This window comes from Mustela putorius, unplaced genomic scaffold (genome assembly GCF_011764305.1).
Source record: "Mustela putorius furo isolate JIRA1106 unplaced genomic scaffold, ASM1176430v1.1 tig00003853_pilon_pilon_pilon, whole genome shotgun sequence".
In the NCBI taxonomy this organism is placed as follows: Eukaryota; Metazoa; Chordata; class Mammalia; order Carnivora; family Mustelidae; genus Mustela; species Mustela putorius.
The window spans coordinates 14,341,939-14,367,803 of NW_025422005.1; the positions used below are offsets into that span (position 1 = coordinate 14,341,939).

The 25,865-nt window shown below is 51.2% G+C and overlaps 1 long non-coding RNA gene across 1 annotated transcript in view; it reads right to left on the bottom strand.

Moving 5' to 3' along the window:
• The window catches only part of LOC101675449, a 36,522-nt gene extending 11,079 nt beyond the window's left edge, over nucleotides 1-25,443 (bottom strand). Inside the window, exons 1-2 of the long non-coding RNA XR_198628.3 lie at nucleotides 25,270-25,443; nucleotides 21,602-21,651 (exon numbers count right to left, since the gene is read on the bottom strand). This is a non-coding gene — a long non-coding RNA (uncharacterized LOC101675449). The remainder of the gene's footprint in view (nucleotides 1-21,601; nucleotides 21,652-25,269) is intronic.
• Between the last annotated feature and the right edge of the window lie 422 nt (nucleotides 25,444-25,865).

Below are 25,865 nucleotides of genomic sequence, written 5' to 3' on the forward strand. Positions count from 1 at the left end.
TTGCTCACCTCCGACGATGAGACAGACAGCTCCTTCCATCATTGGATATCCACATATACAATTTCAGCTACTTCTGCCCGTACCATAACCTCTGTGCTCTCATTGAACATCTTAGCATATGCACAAACAGAGAACTAAAGTACCATTTGGAAAAGGAGTAAAGTGCACCATCACATGCATTGCCACGGACTGATTTATTGGCTCACAGCACTACTAACATAGGGGGTCCTATTAGTCCCACCGCCCAGATGAAGAAATGGACCCTCACAGAGGTCAAGCTCAGAGCAATGGAGAAGAGCAGAGTCTGGGTTCACATTTCAGTCTCTCTGATGCCAAAGTCTATATTCCCAGCATGTAAGCTCTGCTCCTTCTCCCTGAGGCCACACAGAACCAGTCCAATTCACCCTCCCAGAAACTAACCCAGATCCCCAGGACTCTAGTCGTTTTTACTCTAGACAGAAGCAGTGGCTGGACTCTGCACCTGCCCAGGAGATCATGTGGTACAATGAAAAGGACATCAGTTTCTTTCCATTGATTCTGCTGCCAACTAACCCTGTGGCCCTGAGCAAGTCGTTGGATGCCCTTGGGCCTCCATGTTCTCATCTATGCAAATGAGGTAAAGGGGCCCCCAGTTTGTGACTCTGGATTCTCTCCCCTCCACCCAACCCTAAGGCCTGAGCTGCTCTAGGCCCACAGTGGCCCAAGGCCTCAACACCCACGGCCTGGGAAATCTCAGTGACCTTCTCCAACCCCCAGGACAGCTTCCTTTCTTCCTCTGGACTGGACTTCCCTTTAGAGTTAGCTCAAGAAGATGCTTTAGAGGGGATCAGTGACCAATACCCTGACCGGACACACAACCCTACCCTTCCACAACCCAAACATCTACTTTCTTTTTTTTTTAAGATTTTATTTATTTACTTGACAGACATAGATCAAAGGCAGGCAGAGAGGCAGGCAGAGAGGCAGGCAGAGGTTGGGGGGAAGGTTCCCGCTGAGCAGAGAGTCTGATGTGGGACTCAATCCCAGGACCCTGGGACCATGACCTGAGCTGAAGGCAGAGGCTTTAACCCACTGAGCCACCAGATGCCCCAAAACATCATGCTTAGAACTCAATTTCCAGGGGAAGGGGAGAGAAGTGGAAGTGTGCAGTCCACGAAGAATATCACATTAACATGCAAATGTCCTCCTTAAGTTTGCTGCCATCATCTGGGTAGATTCATTTGTATGATTAGAACAACTTGAGGTTACTTAAAGGATGACACCTTGATGTCCATTTTCTCCCATATCTCTACACCAACCCTGCTAAGGCATGGTTAGAGCTGTCCTCATTTCACACATTCAGCAACTGAGGCCCAGGGAGTGAAAGCAACTTGTCCAAGATCACATGGCTAGCAAAAGCAGAACCAGACTTTGAACCCAAGTCTGACTCTGAGCCTTTAATTGTGATCACTACTCTATACCTCCTCACAGCCTCAAAGCCAGCTTCTCTGGCATCTGGAAGTTAGATAAGAAGTAATGAGGGCTTAAAGGGTCAGATCCACCCTCCCCACAGCATTAGAGCCCATGGGGGTCGTTAGAGGCTGGGGAAGCTGTCTCGCCCCATCCTGCTGGCATCTTTCTTGGTAGAATGTCTAATGCAACCATTTCTCTACTGAGGACCGTCCTCAGGGTCCCAGAAGGAAAGAGAAGCATCTAAAAGAGAAAATACCACAATAGAGACATCTCACTGATTCCTGGAGCATTGCAATGTGGAGACAGAGAACACAGAAACATAATTAAAACTGCTCTAGCACCCTAAACTGCCAGGCCTGCAGGCCGAAGGAAAGAATGGAGTGGACTTCATATGGAATCGGGAGGCAGTATGCACCCTCAAGCTCCAAGTGTGGGAAAAAATGGCTATGCTGTAAACAATATAGAAGAGCCAACCACCCATAAAATCTGCCCCATTAATAGAAAACATATAAAAAATTTTTTCTCTGTGAGAGTATCAAAATTACAAACTGCTTTCAGAAAATAATATCCCTGAAAAACACTGATCCATGGAGAAGCAGACTAGGGCTGGGACACACAAATGCTCCCTAAGGCTGTGGGGTCCCCAACCACCCCTCGGAAGATTTCCAAACATGAGGAGGCTGACCCCTGGCCCCAGGAGATCCTGATGGAGCAAATAAGGTGCAAGACCTGGGAATCACAGTATTGGTGGACTCTCCCCAGGAGATGCAGCGGTATTTCCAGCCGGGTCTGGGGCCGAGAGACCACAACCCCAAATGCCAGACACGGTTCAGCACCAGGGACAGGGGCACATGCACAGGAGCTTGCAAAAGTGGCAATCACTATGCCCATGTGGGGAGTTAAGCAATTTTACTCTTACTCTTTTCCATGGGGAGAGAAGAGTGGGAACTTCTTACCCCTTCCTTTGTGGTTGGGAGGAAAGCATATGCTCTTCATGGCCGCGGTGACCCAAGCTTTGCAGGACATGAAAAGTCAATGTGGAGCAGGGTGGAGACTCACACCAGTCTCAAAGATGAGGGTTGCCCCCCCCCCCCGCCCCAGTAAAGGACTTCCTGCTTTTACTTGGCAATGAGGGAGAAGCAAGAGGGAAGTGGAAGAGTCCTGGACTGGGAGTCCTGTGCATTAGTCTTGAGTCTCTCCCTTGGGCAAGCCACCTTCTCTCTCTGGGCCTGACAGCATCATTGCCTGGGCTCTGTGGCTGACAGAATAAGGCTGAGGTTTGACCCTAGATCTTTTTGTTGACTCAGATAATGCTTTCTACCTCGACCTCACTCATCATGATCTCCAAACAGTGAATAATCCCAAACCAGTGTTTCTCAAAGTGTGACCCTCCAAAGTGGGCGTGTTCCAAAGGACAGGTGTTTCATGGCTCCAAAGAAGGAAGGAGAAATACGATAGAAAAAACAAGTTTGAGAATCACAAAGGTAAACAAGGTCAAGGCAGCCTCTCTGCTGTAGGACTTCTGGGCCCTCTAATGCACTATTGTGTGTTATTTCCAAGATGGTGAGCAAGAAGTACTCAGTGTTTCTCAAACGTCCTTCCATGGAACACCTATAGGAACAGCTAATGGTTTTATAAATACACACACCACATATATAGCCCTTCTCACATGCCAGGAGCTATTCTAAGATCTTCCCATTTTAGGGCACTTAACTTCACAACAATCTATGAAGCAGATACTCTTACTATGACCATTTTTGCAGAAAGAGAAACTGAGGCACAGATGGGATTTCATACTTGCCCAGTCACATGGCTGGTGTGCTCCAGAGGCTGCACTTTAGCTGTGTCCCTGGACCGCAGCTCCCACCTTGAGGACCTGGAGTTCACAGGCCACAGTCTGGGAAATGCTGTCCCCACGTGCAAGTCTATTTAGCCTTGGATTTTAGCAATAGATTTTCCTTTCCACTTTTGTTTGCTTTGGACTGCTGTTTACATTCCCTGAGCAAACCGTGGCAGGCCTGGGTGATGACTGGGAGGCAAGAAGAGCCTGTATGGTTAAACGTATGTGTGTCTGTGTGTGTATGTGTAAAGTTCAGGTTGGCCTGCTGTTGGGGGTGCTGAGAACTGTTGCATTTCCAGTCACCTGGTGGTGGAACAGGAGACAGGGGAGAACGGAAGGAGACAAGAGAAAGGGGCAGGGGAAGAAGAAGGAAGGGGGAGAGAGAAGGAAGAAAGCAAGGGTGTGGGGGGTGGGGGATAGGCTGGGGAAGAGGGAACAGAGCAGGGAGCAGGGAAGAGGGGAGCAGAGGAAGAACTCGGGATGGTGGGAAGTTGTGAACCACCTCCCCTCAGTCCCCAGACCCTGGGGTCTTCTGCCCTACCTTCCTCTCAGGGCCTCACTTACCCCCCATCCTCCTCCGTGAGGGCACCTCCCTTCTCTGTAGCCTCAGCCCAGGTGAGTCCCCCTCCCGCCATGCATAAGGGCTCTGGGGACACCTGGGGGGGGGCAGGATTTGGAGCTGGTCCTGCCTGCCTTGGGATCCCCAGGACTATGTCTTGGGATCCCCTCCATCCCTGGAACCCCATTCTGGGTCTAGCTCTCTCTCTCTCAGGACACTTTTCTGCATTGTTTCTCCAGGACAAACCGACACCTGTCACTCACCAACACTCCTGTCCCTCCCTGGAATTTCAAATGGGCCTGACACAGTTTCTCTCCAGCGGCCCTTCCCTGCTTCTGTGGCTCATCTGCTCTAGGACTCAGCTGTGTTTCTCATATTCTGTTTTTTTAAAAAAAGAATTGAAACATGGGTCCTGCTTCTCTTGCCATGGGTAACATCAACACCGAACTGGAACATCATTGGTGACAGTCCCTGCTCCAGGCCCAGCCCTGGGGCTTCCTTGAAGGCATCAGGGTGATGTCATCCCACAGGCCTGAGATACCAGTGGACTCTGGCCCCATCCAGGTCAGCCCCCACCCAGCCTTAGGTCTCTCCCAGCCCAAACCCTACTCCCAGCCCGTCTGGGAAAACATTTGGGTTAATGTTGCCATGGTAACCATGATACCAGCGGTTCTTATTCATTAGGTTCAGGGTGTAGAATTACATGGCCTGGAATCACAAAATAAGAAACATCTAGCATCACGGGAAGAACAACAGCCTGGGCTCACCTCTGGCCACGACGAAGTTGCTATCAGGCAGAGGGACCCCCAAGTTACCTGTCTTTGCTGGGACCCCACCTGTCACACACACACATGCTTGTGTGAATGTGGGGAGGGCTGGATGAGATGATCCCCAAAATCCCTGAATTGCTGGATGCCACCAGGAGCTAAGTGACTACATGAAGATCCCCCCGCAACCACCCAAACAACTACCCACCAGCTCCACGGAGAGAATGGAGAAACGGTCAGAGGAGTATCAGCAAAACCTCTGTTTTAGGTCTCCCTCCCACGGCCGGAAATCAGGAACACCTTAGTCCAAAGGAAGCCAGCCTCCTTCAGGAGTTGGCCTCCCTTGGAAAGAAACCACCCTCCCTGGGCCAGACTGCCTGGAACCCCAGTCCCTTTCCCATCTACCTGCCCCTGGAAGCAGCCCCTCCTTTGGTCTAATCATTTCCCTTCCAGAGATCTAGGCTCAGGCAATCACCTGAAGTCAGGAGGAAGCTTGAGCTCAAAGAAGTGCATCCATGTTGCTTATAACATGGAAAACTTGGGAGTCCGTGTTTTGGCTATGAAGGAGTGGCTAAGGAAGTTGGGGCACATGTCCCCAACCAGAATACTGCGACAATCATTAACAATTATAGTTACTGGGACTTGTTTCTCACCTAGGAAATTGCTTATGCTCTGGTGCTAAGTAGGAAAAACAAGCTGCCAACTGGTCTGTGCTGTATGGTTTGTTTTTGTTTTTGTTTTTGCTTTTGCTTTTGTTTTTAGAGCATAGGAAAAACAATAAAACCTTGGCTCAGGATAAATTGTCTTCTTTTTTGAACCTTACTTTCCAAATCTTTACAGCTAGCATGTATTATTATATTCTAGGAAGATTAATTCATCATTTTTTTTAAGTGAGCCTTGACAGGTAGGCAACAGGGTTTGACAGTCCTTGGTTCGAATCTTGACTCTGACATTTTGTCCTCATGGGCTTGATGATTTCCTTAACCTGTCTGTGCTGTGGTTTCCTCGAACAGGGATGGGGATGATGTCTAGTTTGAAGATAAGATAAGAAAGGGCCTCTAGAATACCCAGCACAGCCTGGCAGAGTGGGTACCCAGTAAACAGCATCTAGTTGCTGGACTCCCTGTGGCCATCGTCATACACCCGGGCTGGCTCAGTCCTCAGCCCCTTTTCAGATTCTTGGCCTCTGTCCCTTAGCCTACAGTTGTAACTCTCTCCTGCTCTCTCAGCCCAGGTCCAGCTCCCTTTGGTGAGTCTGTCCCCTGCCCCAAGCACAACCCCATGCCAAGAGCCCAGTAGCCCCACATCGTGCTCAAAGAGTTGCCCAAAGGATTCCTCCAGGATGCCCAGCTCACTGTGCACACTCTTCCCACGCCCCTTCCATCACTCTGAGCCCCCCACCCCAGCCAAGGACACTCCAGCCCCAGGGGCTGCTCCTTTCCATAGTCTTTGTCACCTTCCCTGAGTCCTCTGGGGGAGACACAGTCAGGCCTGAGTCAGCCTGTGTACCCTAAAGCCCTGCCCCGGGGGATAGGAGCGTCTTTCGATGAATCAGCCGGTGGCAGCAGCCCCACTCACCGGGCCTGGTGACAGACATGTTTTACCTCTGATAATTCCACCATTTCTGGCGCCTAAGAGTCAGGGAGAGATGGAGCAGAGCAGGCAAGAGAACCGTGAATATTTCGTGGGAGCCAGAAGCAAGGGAAGCTCTCTGTGGAGTGACAGGCAAGGGAGAAGGGACAGGCTCCGAGGTGTCAGTGCTGAGCAGGGGGTGGGGGCCTGGGGGCACAGCCCTGAACCCCATCTTCCCCATCTGCCTTCTCTCTCCTTCATCTCTCGTCTTTCCCATTTCCTTTCCTCCTCCCTTCCTCTCCTTCTGTGTTCGTGTGTCCCCCTCCCTCTTCTCCTCCTCATTAATTCATTCCTATTTTTAATTCTTCTCCATCTATTTGTTCAAGTGCCCTCCCTTCTGCTCTCCCACTCTGTGCTGAGTCCTGTGCTGGGCACTGGGGACATGGATGAAAGAGACACAGCTTAGGTCCTCGGGGCACACACCCTGACCTTCATAACCCCCTCACTCCAGAGACTCCAGAGCTCCCGCCAGAGAAACCAGGGCTAACCAGCCCTCTGGGGTACCTGGGAAGGCTTCCCTGAGGAGGTGTTCCCCATGCAGAAGGATGAGGCCTTCGTCCAGGGCACAAGGGAGGGCAAGGCAAGGACTGCGGGCCCAGAGGCCAACAGTGGGCCAAAGTCAGAGTGTCACAGTGTGGCCAGATGCTGAGAAGATGGTGCCTCTTGATTTCCTGTGACCAGGCACTTTGCTAAGTGCTCTCCCTGTACAGAGAGGAAACTGAGGCTCAGAGAGTTGCATGACTTGCCTAACATCACACCACCAGTAAGTGGCAAAGCTAGGACGTGAATCCATACCTGGGTAGATCTAAAGGCCATCACCTTGCTCCTCGACCGTGATAAGCCTCATTTCAATGGTTCTCAGAGGTGCAGGCCACTCCCGACAGGGGACCCATGAGGCCCATCCCTGCAAGCTCAGAACACACGTGGTACTTCTCTGCTGCCCACAAAGGCAAGGAGCCTCTGTCCTGTGAGCATGAGGCCTCAAGCTGTCCTGCACCACCAGGAAGAAATCAGGACAGGCCTTTCCCCTGGCCCCTTTCCCATCTCTCCAGGAGAGGTCTGGCTGGTGAGTGAGCCCAAACGGTTCTGACGACAGCGCTCTCCCCAACGCCCCAGCACCTTATTCACACTGGGCATCTGTCCCTGGCTTCTATAGGATCCAGCTGCTGGGGGCGGTGGGTGGACAACACAGCAGTCTCCCAGCCCTGCCCTGGGCCTCCTGAAATCACAGGGTTGCAGGTGGTGAGAACCAGAACACGTAGGGAGGTCATTACCACCAAAGGCCTGTGGGTGGCAGTGCTGAGTACCACCAGCCAGGAGCCGGTGACTGACCCTGAACCACCTCCCTCTAAATGCAAATAGCAACTCCTACTTCCTCATTGCCTGGGACTCCTTTTTAGCTCAGCAAACGGTGGGGCAACCTGGGGAAATGGAAAGACTGAGGACTCTGGGGGCAGAGTCCTTGGCCTGGGTCCCAGCTATGGGACCTCACCTCTGAGAACCTAGGTTTCCTCATGTGCAGGAGGCTGACAGTGATATCCCCCCAGTACCAGGGAAAGTAAGTATTCATAATACCTACATGAAATAACACCAATTAAGCACCAGTGCTTTAGCTGCATTTCATTCATTCATTCGTTCATTCACTCATTGATTTTGTTCAGCAAATAGGCACACAGTGCCTATGTATGCCGGGCACCGAGTAAGACACAGGGATGAGAGTAGAATACTCAAGACTAAGAATGACAAGGTCCCTCTTTCAATAGACTGCACATGTTTGGGGCTGCCAAGAGTGGAGTGCCAAAAAGTATAAAACTGGGTCACAGAATTGCAAATGACTGGGAAGCTACCTGAGACAGGTGATTGTGGATGAATGGCAAGAAGGAGCCAGTCATGTAAAGACCAGGAGAGACATTGTGCAGAGGGAAGAGCATATGCAAAGGCCCTGGGGGCTCAGAGATCTCCCATCACCTCCCTCAACACCTGCAAGCTGTGTTCACATCTCCTGGTGACCCCTCAGAGCCCCTCCAAGAATGTCTGGGAAAGCTAGTGCCCCTGCTGTGGGATTCTTGGAACTGGCACTGCTCAGGACTGTTCCCACAGAACTACCCCATCTCCCCTCTCCCCGGTGCCTTCTCTCCCCGCTCTGTCTCTGTCCATTTTCTCTTTCTCCTCTCCCTTTGCATCCATACTCCATCTCTCTCCATCTCCTCTCCTAGTTCACATTCTTCCCTGTCTCCATCCCACCATCTTCTTCCTATCTCATCTAGATTGACTAGTTCATTGGTTGGTTGGTTGGTTGGTTGGTTGGTTGGTTGGCTAACTTCTCTCTCTTCTGGTTCCTGGCAGACTTTTAGGAATACATGAAACTCGAGGTCAACAATGATCCAGTCCAGGGGTCTCAGGTGGTCAGGTGGTCAGGCTCAGTCCAGGAACCGATGTTTGTATTCCCAAAGGAAGACAACTGCCCCGACTGCCCCACCATCAGAAGACCTCCTACCAAGAGTGCTTCTCTCCAGAAGGCTGTAGATAAACCCTGTGATGGGAGACAGTGAGGTGTGTTCCCCAGCAAGTGTCGTAGGGCAACATCCCACCTTCATGTGGCTGATTGAAAACCAAACTATTGGCTTCCGGGAGTCCCTAAGGGACAGCCAGTTCAGACCACCTGGGCAGTTTATTGGAAATAGAGATCCCTAGACTCAACCAAGAATTACTGAAGTGAATTTTCCAGGGCTGCAGCCCCAGGATTTATATTTTTAATAAGATTGCTGGGGATTTTGACAGAAAGTGGCAACTGAAGAAGCCAACCAAGGTGAGATCTGCAGAGAGGGGAGTTCTCTCCCTCTTGAGTTAGCCATTCACCACCTCCTACCACATGCCAGGCAGTGTGCTCAGAGTGGGTACTCATGGGTGGAAACAGACAGAGTGCCTGCCCTGTAGAGCTCATTCTGCCAGGATCCTGACCTAAACCCTAATGCTCCTAGTAGGACCCATGCAATCGGCCCATCTACCACTGGACCACTCATGCCAGCTGCACTGGCCCTCATCTGGCTCCTTGAACACTCTGCATTCTTCCTACCACCCAGCATTTTCCATGCAGCTCTATTCCATCTGCCTGGAACTCACCCCTATCCCCACGCACACCCCATCTCTGCCTCATTAAATTCTCTCATCTGCCAGAAACATTGGGAGTAAAATGGCTGAGAATCTGGATTACAGAGCCAGAGGGCCTGGGTTCAAATCTCCATACCGCTACTTACCAGCTGTATATATCAGATTCTACTCAATCTTCCCATGCCTCAGTTTCCTGGTATGAAAAATAATGGTCATTACTTCTTCGAGGAAGCCTCGACTCCTAAAACCAATTCTAGTTCCCTGTTAATAACTTCTCTTAACCGTCCCCATCTCTTCTGGGTAGAGATTAAAGTATTTGTAATAAGGTTTCTGTTTGTAAAACTATTGGAGTCATGTCTGTCTTCTCCACAAGAGCAAGGACCACTTCTACTTTGTCCTCACCACTGGTCCCGCACAATGCCTGGCACTTCATGGGAGGTACAAGAATCTGTTGTATGAGCAAACCAAAGAATCAAGCGTTGTCCCCCTCAAACCAGACCATTTCACCTCTTCCCTGAAATCAACATCAAGCATGAGTCACAGTCAGAGGAACATTTGTCTTATACCCAGAAATCATAAGAAGGCAAGTTGAAGGCTTTCTCTAGTCTCTTGAGAGAATGCCAAAAGTGGGGGTTATAATCTTTGCTCAGACCAAACATCTTTAAATCCCTCCAACTCTGCCTCTGGGCTGCTCTAGCCTCTCAGGAAAAGGGGACAGTCTGCTACTCTAGGCCAGAAGCCCAGACTGAAATGCTGCTGGTCATCTTTCTCATGGAGGGATCTAAAGACCATACCATGTACTCTGGAACCTTCCTTCTCCAGGGGAAGAATTCCCTGGCCAGCCATGGGACATACAAACCCCTGAAGGACTGATGGACAAAGAGCTCTCAGTTCCCCACTCCAGGCCCAACCAGCCAGTCTTGAGGTCCCCTTGGAAGGGACTTGGAGGTCCTTCCTCCACCATTTACTATAAACCAGCAATGAGGTAAGACATTCTTAGTGTGGGTGCCTTTCATCACCTTTCATTCTTGATAAACATAGAGTCCATACAGTCCTCACAGAATGTCTGTGCTGTCAGGGAGTTGACAAAAAGGAAATATACTCTGAGCCTTCAGGAAGTTTCTTCCCCTCTCTGAGTTTTCATTTCCCCATCCATGAGAGGCTGCTAGACTCCCTTCCAGCTGGAAACCAACCCAGGGTTCAGGTACATCTAAAACAGCAAAAGGAATTGGTCCAGGGCTTTAAGGCATGGAATTAGAAAGAGCCAAGTCTTCCCTGGAGACTTCCTGGGGCAGTCATAAAGACAAGAAGGCTCTTAAGTGACCAAAAAGCCCAGGTCAGCTTTTATCAAAATGTATATGGTATAAGAGTACCTCTAGGTGTGGGTCTGAATCACACATAACATTTCTTTCCCATCACCCTCAGTCTGCCTAAGACACATTTGCATCTAATCTCCCTCAGAGGGCTGTAAAGGCACCCACGGTCAAGAAGCACACACATTTTTGTGTCCCTGGTAATGGGGGGCACCATACCATGTGTGCTAATGGAAAATCATTAAGTGTCTGCTGAGATGAGTTTTTTTTTTTTTTTTTTTATGGCTTCATTGCCTACTGGCTGTGTGCTTAACCTCTCTGAGCTTCAGTTTTCTTACCTGAAGGAAGAAACTAAACAATATACATACCTATGAGGTCATTCTGAGAATTAAATAAAATTATGCATGTAAGATGCTAAGCTCTATGTCACCACAGAGAAAGCTCTCAAAAATGTTAATAATTAATAGTATTAATTATGGTAGTAAGATGGTAATGATGGTGATAATGGTGGTGAGGATGGTGGTGATGGTGGTGTGGTGGTGTTGACAGTGATAAAGTTGTGATGATGATGGTGATGATGGTGATGATATTGGTGGTGATGCTGGTGGTGATGGTGATAATGGTGGTGATGGTGATGATGCTGGTGGTGATAGTGGTGACGACAGTGATGTAACGGTGGTAATGGTGGTGATGTTGTTGGTAAGGATGGTGGTAGTGGTGGTGATGATGGTGGTAGTGATGGTAGTGATAGTGGCGGTGATGGTGGTGGTGATGATGGTTGTGGCAATGATGGTGCTTGTGATGGTGGTGATGGTGGTCATGATGTTGGTGATGTCGGTGGTGAGGATGATGGTGGTAATGGTGATGGTGGTGGTGGTCGTGATTATAGTGGTGGTGGTGGTGGTGGTGATGGTGGCCGTGATGTTGGTAATGATGTTGTTGTTGGTGGTGGTGGTGGTGATGTTGGTGGCAATGGTGATAATGTTGATGGTGATGATGATGACGGTGGTGATGGTGGTGGCGGTGATGTTGGTGGCAATGGTGATAATATTGATGGTGATATTGGTGGTGGTGGCAGTGGCATTGGCAGTGGTGAAAACAGTAATGGTGCTGATGGTGGTGCTGATGATAAAGATAATGATAGTGATGGTGATGACAGCCCTGCCTAGGTCAGCTCAGGTTAGTCCAGAATCACCACCCTCTGGTCCTTTGAGTCCAGACAATACTTGGCAAAGCAAGGCACTTGAAACCCCGACAAGTCCTTCTGGCCTTAGGTACTGCCACAGAGGCCGTAGCAGAAAGTACACACCCACACTCAGTAAGAGGTTGGGATGTTTCATATGGCATGTTCTGCCAACAAAAGGTGAATGTAATAATTTTGAAAGTAATATTTGCGCACTTGAGCTACCGAACAGCCATTTAACACAGTGCTCAGCAGGGAAGGCAAGACACACGGGCAATAAGGAATCTGTATCCATTACACCCTAGAGGGCGGCTGACGCCGGTGGGTCGGGAGCCGAATTCCATTTGTCTGGGAAAGGGCTACCTATGGAAATAAACCACAGACATTTGTTGAGCATCTACCGTGTGCTGTGTACAGGCTGGGCTCTACAAAGGGGTACCACTGAGTATGAAACCCAGCTGTTACCCTGAAAATCTAGGTATGGAGAAAGGAAGCACAATACATAGAATAGCGATGCTATCATCTGTCCATTCATTCAACAAAAGCACTAAATACCTAGCTTGTATCAGGCCTGTGGCATGTACTGGGAATACTCAAATAAAAGAAGGCTCTGTTCTCAAGGAGCTCCCAGCTTGGGAGAAAGACAGATGAATAAACAAATACTCACAAAAAAGCAGGCTCCAACGGATACAATGGCCATCACTCACACAAGGCTCGCTATGTGCCTGGCACTGGACAAAGCATTTTACTTCTGTCATATTTAATTAATCTTACCATGAGCCTGTGAAGGTGGAACCATTAGGATCCCCACCTTACAGAGGAGCAGCCCCATGGCCACATAGGGTAAGTCATTGGCCCTAAGTCACACAGTTCCTAAGTGGAGGAATCAGAATTGGAGCCTGGCCTTGGGACTCTTGGGGACCCTCCTGGTCCAGGAGATAGGGGGCCAATGCTCCTTGGAGGACCAGGCAGGGGTTCAGAGGAGACCCCTGAGCCGGGCCATGAAGGAAGAGGAGGAGTATGCCAAGAGCTGGGATGCAGAGGGCAGACGGGGTGTGAGCAGATCAAGGCATTCTAGAAGTAGCCACAGAGGGAACCACACATGCAGGTGAGAACACATGTGGCATTCTCAGGGGACAAAGAGAAGAACCAGGAGCTAGATGGAAAGTTCCTACAGGGGAAGGGGGAGTTGAGACTGCTAAGTGAGGGGTAGGGGTCTGATGCAGACCACTGGACTGAGAGCTGAACTATTGGGAGTCTCAGCCTGTGCTGAGCTCTGCAGGCCTGCTGGGCAGTACAAGAGCCAGGAGTGACTTCTTGACCTCCAGGCACCTGGTCCTTAAGAAAGCCAAATCCTTCCCGGGCACCGATTAAAATTCCACTTTCAAATACAGCTCATGTGGTAGAAAGAGCACAAGCCTGGGCTAGAATTCCACCTCCAACCCATGCTATCTGTGCAACTTGGGGCAGGTGCTCCAACTTTTCTGAGACTCGGTTTTCTCACCTATAAAATGGGCTGATTTATACCTACCTCACTTTTGTGAGAAGCAGGACAGTGTTAAGAAAGAAGGAAGAAAGGAAGGGAGGAAGGGAGAGAAGGAGGAGGAAGCAAGGCAGGTGGGCAGGCAGGCAGACTAGACTAAGAGCTGACATCCAGTAGTTCCTAAATAATAAATCTTTACTTTCTCTCCACTTCCTTCCCTTTTGGTTTCCCCCATTCCTAGAGAGCATGGAAAGTACAGAGCCTCAATGTTCTGATTGTCCTGATTTCAAATATTCTGTTCTCTTGTCCCCACACATCATCAAACATCCCCAAGATCCTAAAGTTTCTGCATCCAACATGTCTTCCAGAACGTGCAGACCTCCTAGAACTATCCTGGAAATCCTCTGTGGGTGCTGGTTTGGGGTTCAGAAAATACCTTCCCCATATAGGGAGGGCGCAGGTTTAACACAGGTAACATGGGAAGACACTTATCACATTCCCCAATGTTCTGTCTACCTTGAATTAGAAATCAGTCTGCAGTACTAAGGACAGATGAGGCTGGTTGCTTCTGGAAGGCGCTGGATGCAGAGGAAACCTTGATGTGTCCCCTTAACCTGAGGCTGGGGCCTGGGAGGACACCACACCTCTTTCCACCCCTTCCCGGAGCTCCACATGCTTCTACCAACTGCCATGAAGATGCCTCAGAGGCGATGCACACTCTACCTGACCCCCACGCTCAGCTCCTGCTCTTCATCCCCAAACCTGCCCCCACCTGCAGCCCCATGTTTACCACTTCAGTCCATGGCTCCAAGGCAGTCCAGATAGCCAGAGGTCATTGCCAGCATCCCTCCCCCTACTGGTCTCCTCCTCAACTGTCACAAGCCTGTGCTGCCGCCCCAAGGTCTCACAGCCTCCCCTCCTCTGCATCTCCATCCTTGTGACCTAAGCCAAGCCCTAGCCTTCTCTCAGGACAATATGCCCCTCCTGTCTGGTAACCTGGGGATCCTGTGCTCACCCCACCCATTCATCACACCACAGTCCAGCCTTGCAAAATGCAAACCTGCTTCTGTCACTTCCTGGCTTGATGGTTCCCACTGCTCTTAGAATAAAGGCACCAGTGGGGAACCTGGGTGCCTCAGTCATTAAGCAACTGGCTTCAGCTCAGGTCATGATCCCGGGTTCCTGGGATGGAGTCCGGCATCAGGCTCCCTGCTCAGTAGGAAGCTTGCTACTCCCTCTCTCACTCACCCTGCTTGAATCCCCTCTCTTACTGTGTCTCTATCAAATAAATAAATAAAAATTTTAAAAAAAAAAAGGAATAAAGGCACCATTGCTTCTTATTTTTTTTTTTTTTGGCACCATTGCTTTATTCAAGCCCAAGGCAGGGCTCGAACCCAGGACCCTGAGATCATGACCTGAGCCAAAGGCAGAGACTTAACCCACTGAGCCACCCAGACTCCCTGGCACCACTGCTTTAAAGACAATTTTCCCTAATGGGTCAGAAAGACCCCAAATTGGCTGACCCCACCTTCTTATCTATTCTTACAACCCCTCACTCAGATACCGTACCTTCCTCTCCCTTCTGCACACTTGCTCTGCTCCTTCCCACCCCAGGGCCTTCGCACATGTTTTCTTTTCTTCCTGGAAGGCTCTTCTAGCCTCTCTTTACCTAACTAGCATCGTATATCTAACATCTCAGTTGGAAGACTCTTCCTCCAGGAAGTCTTCTGTGACTTTTCACACTAATTCTGGGTTCCCACAAAGCACCACACGTCTCTATGGGGCATTTATCACAGTTGCAATTGTACATCGATTTGTGTGGTCATTTGATTAATGCCAGTCTCACTGGGACTCCCCAGAGGCAGGCCTCGTGGCTGGTTTTATTGATTCCAGAACAGAGGGCACTGGTATATTGTGAGCACACAATGAATAAAATCAAATGAATGAATGCATGCGTGAATGAATGACTTACTTCTTCGGGTGCACACCCTCTACTCCCTGACCTTCTGCAAACCCTAGACTTCTACAAAGTCAGGTGGAGACAATGAGAGGAAAAATGACTTGTCAAGTCACAGAGCAAGTACACAGCTGAGCCAGGACCAGGAGAATCCAGGCTTCCTGAATGCGACACCCTTGCCACCTGCTGACTTGGGAGTCCAAGCTCCAGAGTGGGGGGATGGGGAGGGGGTGTGGGGAAGACTGCCTAAGAGGGCCAAAGAAGGGAAGAATTTTATAGGCCTGGTTTCTGCACACCTGGGCTCTAATCCAGGCTGCAATCACCCTGGCGAGAAAAATGTGTTTTTCCCATGTTATGCTGGGCCCTGCCGACACCACATGCAAATGTATGCAAATTATGTGCAAACACAGTCTCTGGCTTGGATGAGAGAAACCAAAAGCCTGGTACCAGGGGGAGCCATCTGAGATCAGACCAAGCTGGCCAGCCCTTCTGGCCATAAAGGCCATAAAACTCTGACGCAAGCCTTTGGGCCACACAAGTGAGCCGGGGCATTAGCAGGTGGGAGCATTTCCCCCAGATAATCCCCACTCCTGGCCTCCCGTCAGCCCTGGGGGACTTGGGTGCTGGGAACTTCGGGCTGTTTTTCTAGGAATGGGGTCGTCCCCTGCCCACCCATCCTTAGCACAGCTGTAAGAAGGGTCTGTTCTGAAGGGAGCACCCTTTGGAGTCCATAGTGGTTCCTCGTGGCTTCACTCTGGTGTCCTGCAAAACACAGCCCAGGGCCCACCTTCAGAAACAGAACTTGCAGGTCCAAAAGGGTCCTCAGCTTCCGCCTAGCTGATGCCTTTCTGTCCCTCGACACTCAGCTCTAGGATCCCCTGTGAAACATCTTCCCCTGCCCCTCACTGTCCCCAGCTGGCATGGACCTCCACCCTCCTTGTGTCTCCCTGGATGCCATCCAGCAGCACATAGCCCTCCCCCTCCCCGGGGAAGCTCGCTCCATAAGGATCTGTCTCTCCCACTGCACCGGGACGGCCTGGGGAGGACACGACCTAAAGTGGGGGGCAATGTGCTGAGTGAATGACTGAAAGTGAGTGATGGGGAAGAGGGAGAGAAGAAAGGGAGCCTCACTGATCTCTTCAGGAAAATCCTAGAAGGTCTGAGAGCGCCAGTGAGGCAGGAAACTGTGGGCTGGGTGGGTCTGGCCTCCTGCCCCAAGGGGCCACTGAGACCTGGCCCTGCCTGGGCTGACACCTTCCATGGCTCCCCCTTCGCCCCATCCGAGCATCAGCCTAATCAGCTGTCGGCGCGGGTCCTCCCGTCCTCCGTCCAGAAAGTGAGCTGTTCCTTGAAACCTCACAGCCTGTGATTAGATCTATGGCAGCTTTCTAAGCGGCTCAGTGGTTCCCATGGCAACCCAACTGGTACCCAACTGGCAGTGGGCCACCTGGAGCAGAGAGAGGGAGGAGGGAGACAGGTGTGGGGCGCTGCCTGAGGCAGGGAGAGGAAGAGGGAGCTCCAGACAGGATGGAGACCGCAGGAGAGGCCTGGGAAGAGGGAAGGGCCCAAGTCACAGGGACCCGGGGGTGAGTGGGGGTGAGCTGGGGAGGCCGCGGGACCCAGGAGTGGTCAGATGGCATGGGGGGAAGCCGAGGGAGGTGGGGGCGATGAGAAGGTAGGACTTGAAGGGATCTGGGAAGGGGTTGGGGGAGGGGGGCCTGGGTGAGACGGACAGAAAGCCAGGGGGGATGACAGAAAACAGAGAGAGCCTGAGTGGGCTGAGGAAAAAGCAGGAAACCAGAATACTGCACGTTGGGGAAGCTAAGGCAGAAAATGGCCCCCGATTGGCCGGCACCGGCACATACCTTACATAAGGAAGGAAAGAGAGGGACACGGCCACTGCCCACCAGGTCCCTCTGTCTCTGACCTCAGCCCCTCTCCTAGCTTGGGGCCTAGGGCCTTACAGCATCCACAGAGGAGAGATCTGCTTGACCTCTGAAAGGAAAGGGGGCCTCATCAAAAAGCCCCCTCATGGCTTCAGGGCCCAGGTGTGGGACGAGGGTGACGTGGAGCTCGGACTCAGGCAAAAGCGCCGCTGGCCTCGCAACGCCCTGGGCCTTCAGCACGCGGGGCTGCCTGAGGACTGCCGGCCGGAGACAGCCACCACGCAGGCCAGGCGAGGAGGCCCGGCGGCGCTCTGTGGCCGTGAGACAGCCCAGAAGAGGTGCCAGGCTGAGGTCAGAAATTCAGGAACTGCCCCAACTCTCGGCCCAGTCGTGGGCTCACTTCAGTGGCCACTTTACAAAATGTCTGGGTTAGGGAAGGCACTTGGCGGGAGTCCTTCACACATAGGCCACAGGAGCCCAGCTCACAGCAGTTAAAGGCAAAACTAAATGTATTGAAATGTATTAAATAAACTAAATGTATGACATCGAGAGCACAGTAAATTCAAGTGTGGACCAGGCAACATCCCCGAAGGACTCCCCTCCCCTGTCTTCTTCTTTTTCCTCTCAGGCAAGCTCTTCCCTGAGGAGGAGCCTGGTCACAGCAGCCGCCACAGGCTAACTTCCTCTCTCAGAAGAGACTTCCTGATGGCGCCCCCAAAAGCTCTCAGGGCGATACTGGGTCCCATGCCTGTCCCTGAGTAATGGCAGGGTGGCAATGAGCCCTCCAGCCACTGGTCACATGCCAGGGATGGCTCTAGACACTTGGTATTATATATATATATTTTTTTAAATGATTTTATTTCTTTATTTGACAGAGGGAGACAAAGCGAGAGAGGGAACACAAGCACGGGAGTGAGAGAGGGAGAAGCAGGCTTCCTGCTGAGCAGGGAGCCCAATGCGGGGCTCGATCCCAGAACCCTGGGATCATGCCCTGAGCCAAAGGCAGATGCTTAACGACTAAGCCACATAGGCACCCCCACTTCATACGTATAAACCCCTTCGTCCTCAGAAATGCCAGGACTGCTCTTACTGCCGTTCCGCAGACGAGATGGATCTACCGTAAGTTCTGTAGCTGGTCCGTGGCTCATGATGGCGGAGCTGGACCTCCAGCCCCCACCCAGGTGGTGGCTTGGGAAAGCAGATACCTGAGAGCCCGGAGGTGTGGGCTGGGTCCACGAATGGGCGCTTCCGCCTGCAGACCACGCTTCCAGGAACACAGAAGTGCCGTCACCTGAGCCCCTTGACTCAGCCACTTGAACCAATCATGGTGGCTCTGATTTGCCACACGTGGGTACCATGGCCAATCCTCGTGTTTGGGAGACAGAGGGAACCAGACCTAAGCCATGGAGACCCAAAATGGGAGGAGAGCCTCAAGGATAAACACAGTTTCTGTAATCACGTGACATGTTTGTTTTGGACAACTTGGTACCCCCCCCCGTGCCTCAGTTTCTTCATCTGTGATTTGGGGACAATAGCACCTGCCTCGCTGCATTGTTGTGAGGACAAAATTAGTGAGACCAGTTAAGCACTTCAGCTCGTGCCTGGAACAACAAGCACCTGATGAGAATTAGATATCCACTTTGTGCATGTTATAGCATGAACACAACATTTATGTTGACGCTTGTGACAAGGGCACAAAAGCCCCCAGCCCCACGTCTGCAAATACACATGAGGATGCAAACATGGACGGAAGCCGCACCACCACTTGGAGCGCACAGGCACATGGGACATCTGGAGGATGTTCACACAACACAGGTATGTGAACACAGATGGACACAGGCTCCAAGCCCTTTGCACACACGGTAAGTTAGCCCCCCCATGGATCCTCTCTGTGCCCACTGCTGTGGGATGCTGCCCCGAGTAAGCTCCCCTTGAGGGGTCTCAGAGAGAGGAGGCAGCTCAAGGACAAGGCCACATCACAGCAAGGAGCCAGACGTTTCAATCCATTGAAGTTAGATTTGGGACCATCTCCAACAATGACGAGCATTGTGACCTCAAGCGAGTTGCTTAATCTCTCTGAACCTGTTTCCACCTTCATAAAATAGCATGATCTATACCTACTTTCCAGTACTGTAGTGAGAATGAAGTGTGTGGGCTACAGAAAGGGCTCAGTGAGAGCTGCCTGTGCACACTGCTTTATCGCAAAAAGCATCTCTTGACTCTGCATGGCGTGGGGAGAATCCGTGCAAATGTGGACCAAGAGCCAGGCCCGGTCAACCTACGATGTTGCCGCAGAACCAGGTCCTCCCTCCCGCCACCATGGAGGTGGGAGCAGCCACAGCGCCAACTTACTCTACCCTCCCAGAGCTGCAGCGTGCCCAGCAGGGCTGACAGCTGTTGACAGTGTCCCCTGCGGTTCAGAGCCTCCCCCTGCAGCTCCAAGTGGCAGGGCAGTGTTTAGAAATTACAACAATCTGTAATTTGTATTCAGTGATTTGTATAAACGTATAGGATCCATATTAGCTCTGGGCAGACACAATCTGCATTGCAGAATGGCCTTCTCTGTGGGCAGGCAAGCAAGGAGCCCGGCTTGAGAGGTCTGCCTGAAGTCCCCCTGTGACAGCCTCACAGTCAAGGACAAGAGGGATTAGGGCCAAGACAGCATCCAAACTACCTCTCCAGAACTCTCCTGCCTAGCCCTCTCACTACCCCCTCCCTCCTCCCTGGCAGTCAAGTCAAGTGGTTCGGAAATTGGGCATGGGAACCAAGCAGTCCTGGATTCAAATCCTGACCTCTCGCCCTCTCCCCATGCGGCCTTAGGTGAGGCACAGCAGCTTCAGGGGTCTCAGGTCCTCTTCTGGAAAGCAGAGCAAATAAAAGAGCCTATAGGCTGGTACTTAACAAGTGCTCAATAAACAGCACTTGGGATTTTCCACCACTCTGCATTCCTCGTTAGGTGCTGCCCTATCTTCGCCTTTTGTTTTTCCCCCCCAGAAACACCACTGAGCCTAGGCTCCAAGTCAACCATCATCCACTGGCCCCTACAAGCACGACCCAGCACAGACTCAAGAAACAAAACAGTGGCAGCACCTACCCTATAAGACAAACGACTCACCTCTGTCTTTTAAACCCTCTGATCGTTAAACTGAGATCCATGATGATGGGGCATCTGTTCTGTCTATGGTTGTGCCCCCAGCTCCTAGGACAGTGGCTGACTCACAGGAGACACTCAACAAATATTTGTTGACTAATAGGTACATTTGTCTGCTCACTCATCCTGTAAACATTATTGGCATCTACTGTGTCTCAGATGCTGAGTGTGGACAGAAATCAAGCACAACGTATGGGGAGAGGGGAACATGGCGGCAGAGAGAAAGTATAAGGTGACAGTTCCTCCAAGAGGCCTGACCACTCTCACAGGCCCAGTCTTGGCTTTGACCCTGAAGAGATACTTGTGGTCTCTACTCCAAGACAGGTGCTTTTGAAAGTCAACCCTACCCAGATTATTTGTCCATTCAAAAAGTGTTTGTTCCCCAGTCCTGAACCCAACAGGAATGCCAGAAAGCCTAACTAGCTGCTCTCCCTTTTAAGAACATTCAAGGACAGCCAATTCAGATCATTCCATCTGCTGTCCTATACTCTAGAGTTAGTATAAACTGGTCAGTAAGTACATACCCCAGGTGTTTTGCTCATGAGAGCCTCTATGTCCCATCTGCTTCCCATCTCTCTCTAAAACTGGCATGAGGCTGTGGAGAGGTCTCCTCCTGAAATGCTTAGGTCCTACTTACTCCAGAATCTGCAGACTATCCCTGCTTAAGCCTTAATTAGCTTTTAGCATGCACTTGGGCTATTCATGCAAATTAACCTCCCCTCCTTGACAGCTGTCACAAAAGTTGGTTTTCGGTCTAAAGTCCTAAGCTGGCATTCAATAGCAATGAAAAATCTGGCTCCAACCCTTGATGGATGGATGGATGGATGGATGGATGGATGGATAGATGGATGGATGGATGAATGCATGAATGAATGGAGAGATGGTGGATAGATGGATGGATGGATAGATGGATGGATGGATGGATGCATGAATGAATGGAGAGATGGTGGATAGATGGATGGGTTGGTGAGTGGATGGACAGGTGGGTGGGTAAATGGAGGAACGGGTGTGTGGGTATATGGATAGATGGGTAGATGGGTATACGGATGAATGGATGAAATTCCAACACTCTCCTCACCTCTGATGGGCCCATGTCTCTGGTCCTAAAAACCTGAAATATCTGGCCCCAACCCTGGATAGGTAGGAGAATGGATGGGCCAATGAGTGTATGAACTGTTGACTCCCTGAGCTCCTCTACTCTCTCAGTCGGCCTACCCCTCTAAGCATGAACACCTACTGCCTTGAGGGTTTCCTACAAGCCACTTACCCAAAGCCCCAATGTTTCTTCATCAATGAGGAGCCTCCAGTCAGCAGCATCTAGTGAAATAAGTGAGATAATACAGATAAACACTCATTCATCTAATCCACAAATAATTATTGAGCACCTACTATGTACTAGGTACTCAGTTAGGCATAGAATAATAAACCAACCTCTTGGTCACTCCAGGCACCTGACCAGGGTCAGCAGAAGAAACAAAAGACCTACATGTTCTCACACAGAAGTTTGGATTTACACATTTATACAAAATATTCAACCCCTTGCCTCCCTCCCCCATCCCACTTAGACCTCCCCCAATCCAACCCCAGTGAGAGTCCCTCCACCCAGAGACGTTGGGTGGACCTACAGGAAGAGTCAGGTCAGAATCACAAGGTGAGGTTGATTCCCACCAGGTTCAGTTTGGCTCCATTCTACAAACATCCTCTGAAAGCCTTTCTGTGCCCATTTCTGTGGGATAGAAGAAGGGGTCCTGCCCATGGGCCCTCACAGAACAATGGCAGGGCAGTGAGAAAGTCTCAGCTACAACTAGAGACAGTGATCCAGGAGGGGCTCCTCTGGGGCAGGGGCTATGTTTGAGTCATGGCCAGGTCCTCACACCCAGCACACTGTGGTACATGGTTGGTGTTCAATACAGATTTGAAGAATGAATGAACCTACAGTTCTCTCCTTTGAATTTTACCAGACCCACCCTAAGAAAAGCCAACATGGGAATTTTTATTCCAACTTCAGAGATGTCAATTACGTTTCTCCAGAAAGGACAAGGATGAGAAGGGGAGTGGAAATGAGATCAGGGTGAGGGTAGATTTTCTCTGGAGTGGCTCCTTTGCACTGGATCCTCAGGAAGGAAGACCCCCCACAAGGTCTACAAGTCCAGAGTAATGATGATGCATGTCCAGAGTGAGCAAGCAAGTCCGAGACCTTGACTTCTGAATCTGCAAATCTTCACCCAGCTTCCTGGCATCTTTGCTTGTGCCCAATTTTGTTTTCTTAAATTTTGAGTAAATCTCTCAGTGGTAAATGCAGCTGTTTCTCTGCTCTGGGCCAGGGGAACTCAAAAAAGAGCTGAAAATTAATACCCTCTGCAGGGAGCACTAGCAGCAGGAAGCAAATGTGGAAAACCCTGAGGGCAAGTGCATTGGAAGCCCCAAGCAGCTTGGTGTTGCTAAAAGAGCTGACCAAAGTTGAACCAGACTCTTCTGCTTACTAGCTGTGGATGATCCTGGCAAGTTGTTTTGCTTCTCTGAGCCTCAGTTTCTCTCTCTGCAAAATGGGGATCATTGTAGCAACCCATGTGGTGCACGTGAAGATCCTCCATGGAAGGGAAGAGATTTTCCTTGTGTTTCTATTTCAGGGTGGAAATTAAATGGAATGATGAAAGGAAGGCACTTAGCTCAATTCTTGGCACATGGCTGGCACTTCCTACTTGCAGAATCTCTAGTACAGGGGCAGGTATCTGGGCAAGAAGAGAGATCTGAAGAATGATGGTAAAGATGGTGATGGTGATGACAATGGTGATGAGTACGATGGTGGCAGTGGTGGTAATGATGTTGGAATGAAGGTGATGATGAGTTGGGGTCAAAGTGATGGTGATGTTGGTTGTAACGATGGAGGTGGTGATGATGATGTTGTGATGATAGCAGGAAGAGAGAAGAGATCTGTAGCACCTACCTTATTCCAGATTATGCTCTGCTCTAGAACTTTCCTGGACACTATCATACTGAATCCTCAATTGAACCATACTGTTTGCCCATTTCACAGATGAAAAACAGAAGCTTAGAAAGGTTCAGTGACTCACCCAGGACCATACATTGCAATTCCAGGTCTGTCCAATGCTGGGACATTAGCTCTCAACCTGAGCTGAGCCATCCTTAGTGAATGGGAGGCAGACAAAGTTATTCCAGAACCCAAGACGTGGCCTCTACGCAGAAAGAACTTTTTCTGATCTTCCATTCTCTGTAGCTTCCTGATCTGCTCTTGATTCATCCGCTCAGCCTTGGGGCTGGGGACACCGGAGTGGCTCACACAGTTCTTTCCCCCACTCTCCCAGGGACCTTCACGTGGTGTGAGTTGGGGAGAGCATTGCATGAACAGTTAACCACAAAACTAGGTGACGAGAACCACTCTCAGGGCCATAGGAGCATCAAGAGGGACTGTTGTTCCTCCAGGAACAGGCATGGAAAGCTTCAACAGAAGTGACTTTGGGCCGGTTTCAAGGGAGGAACCGAAGTGTGAGGATAGAGTGAGTGTCTGAGGGAGCGAAGGCATGAGGGAGGAATAGAAAACGTGTCCAGAGAACCATGTGGCCAGAGTCGAGGGACCCTGGAGAGGAGGGAAGGCGGCAGCTTATGAAAGGGAAAAGGCCCTGAATGCCACCTGAGGCGATTTTTATTTTCCCTGGAGATGGGGAGAGCCATGAAGATTCCAGCTGGGGAGCGGGAAGATCAGGTTTGTGTCTTCTGAAGACCAGTGCTGGCAGCAGTGGTGTGGAGAGGGGGTTAGGCAGGGGTGGGCAAGAAGGCATCTGGAGAGAGGCCTGGACAGAGGTGAGAGAAGAGGGCTGAAAACGCTGGCTTGTATGTACCCCCATCCCTCTCTGCAATGCTCTTCCTCCCACTATTTGTCTTTCCTTCAGCAACCTGACCCTTCCTCCTGGGGCAGGGGGACCTCTGAGACTGGCTCAGTACCTGAGTTCTGAAGACAGACCCAGGTTCTGCCACGTAGCAGCTGAGTGACCTTGGACATGCCACGTAACCATTCTGACCCTCCCACTTCCTCATCCGAAAACTGGGTCGTCACAAGGTTGAGTAGAATAACATATGAAAATGACCAGTCTAGCACTTGGTAAACGCTCATGATTGTCCCCTACTTGATAAAGGAAGAAGCCGCAGTCCAGAAACGTGCCGTGACAAAGTTATGCAGCCCGAGAGCCTCAAGCCAGGGGCAGAGGCTGTCTTCCCAGTCTCTGTGTCTCAGTTTTATCCCATTTTTTTCTGTAAATGGCCTTCCCTCAATTTCCTGCTCCGTACAATAGGATCAGGGACCTCCCTGGTGCCATCAGTCAGGGCAAGAAAAGTGGCCGATGAACCAAGAATCAGAAGGGAGAGGGTAGGGGGGAGCCGGTGGGGGCCCTGGGGCTCGGGCAGGTTCTCCCTTCCTCCCCACTCAATATCCTCTGCTGTCCTCTGGCCTTGATCATGAAACCCTGCCCTGATTCCTTCAACACGGCATCAGTGGACACAGGAGGGGTCCCTTCCCCCACCTTCCTACAGGGCAGATAAAGCTCCCCTACCCAGGAGCAGAGCCTCCATGAAATAGGGAATCCAAACTTGCTCTTGCTTCTGGATCAAGCACTGCGGGTTCGAGTTCAGACTCTGCCTCTAAAACACAGTGTGACCTGGACCTTTTCCTTCTTAGGACCTCAGCTTCCCCATCTCAGAGGGACTGGGCTGGACTCTCAGCTTTGTAAGGACCCTCTCAGCCACACCCTGCAGCCCATCCCTCCTCTCCTGCTCTCCCAGGCTCATCCTTCCAGGCCTCCGACCTGGCCCCTTGCTCCCATGGGCTTTGCTCAGGCTGCCTGGGGCTCCCGGGCTCCAAGGGGCACAGACCCCAGCCAGTGCTGAGCCTCTCCCTGACAGGGAAGAGCCCCCACTTACCAGCGGGGTACCTCCCGATGCCAGTGATGCCCCCCAGCCCTCTCACTGAGAGTCCGCAGTGCCCAGAGGAAACCACACCCCCAGCCCCATCTCGATTGACTTCGGAGGCTGGCCAGAGCCGGGGTTTAAAAATACAAGTGCCCGCGCACCCTCCGCGCTGACCGCCCACGCAGCCTGCGCTTGCCCACTTCACAGATGCCGCGGTGGCCACCGTGGGTGGCACAAAGGGAACAAAGAGGGGTGGGGAGTCCAGAGAGGCCCGGGGGTGGCTAGTGAGGGGGACGGACATTCCTCAGAGCCTAGACCACAGAACGGGGCTGTTTACGCCATCTGGCCATTCCCAGCTCTCTGGTGTCCTGAGAGAAGCAGGCCCGCTTGGTGCAGACTCACAGGGTCATGGGCTCGAACGTCTCACGGACCCGCAGTTAACTCCCGGTGTGGCCACTGACTGGCTGTGTGAGCTGGGGTAGGTCCCTTGTCCCCTCGGAGCCTCAGCCCCATCTGTAAAACAGCGGTCATAAAAGTGCGTACATACTTCACGGGTCTTTCGGGAGAGCTAACCAGGCCCAGGCCTGGCGGAGCGACGGTAGCTCTCT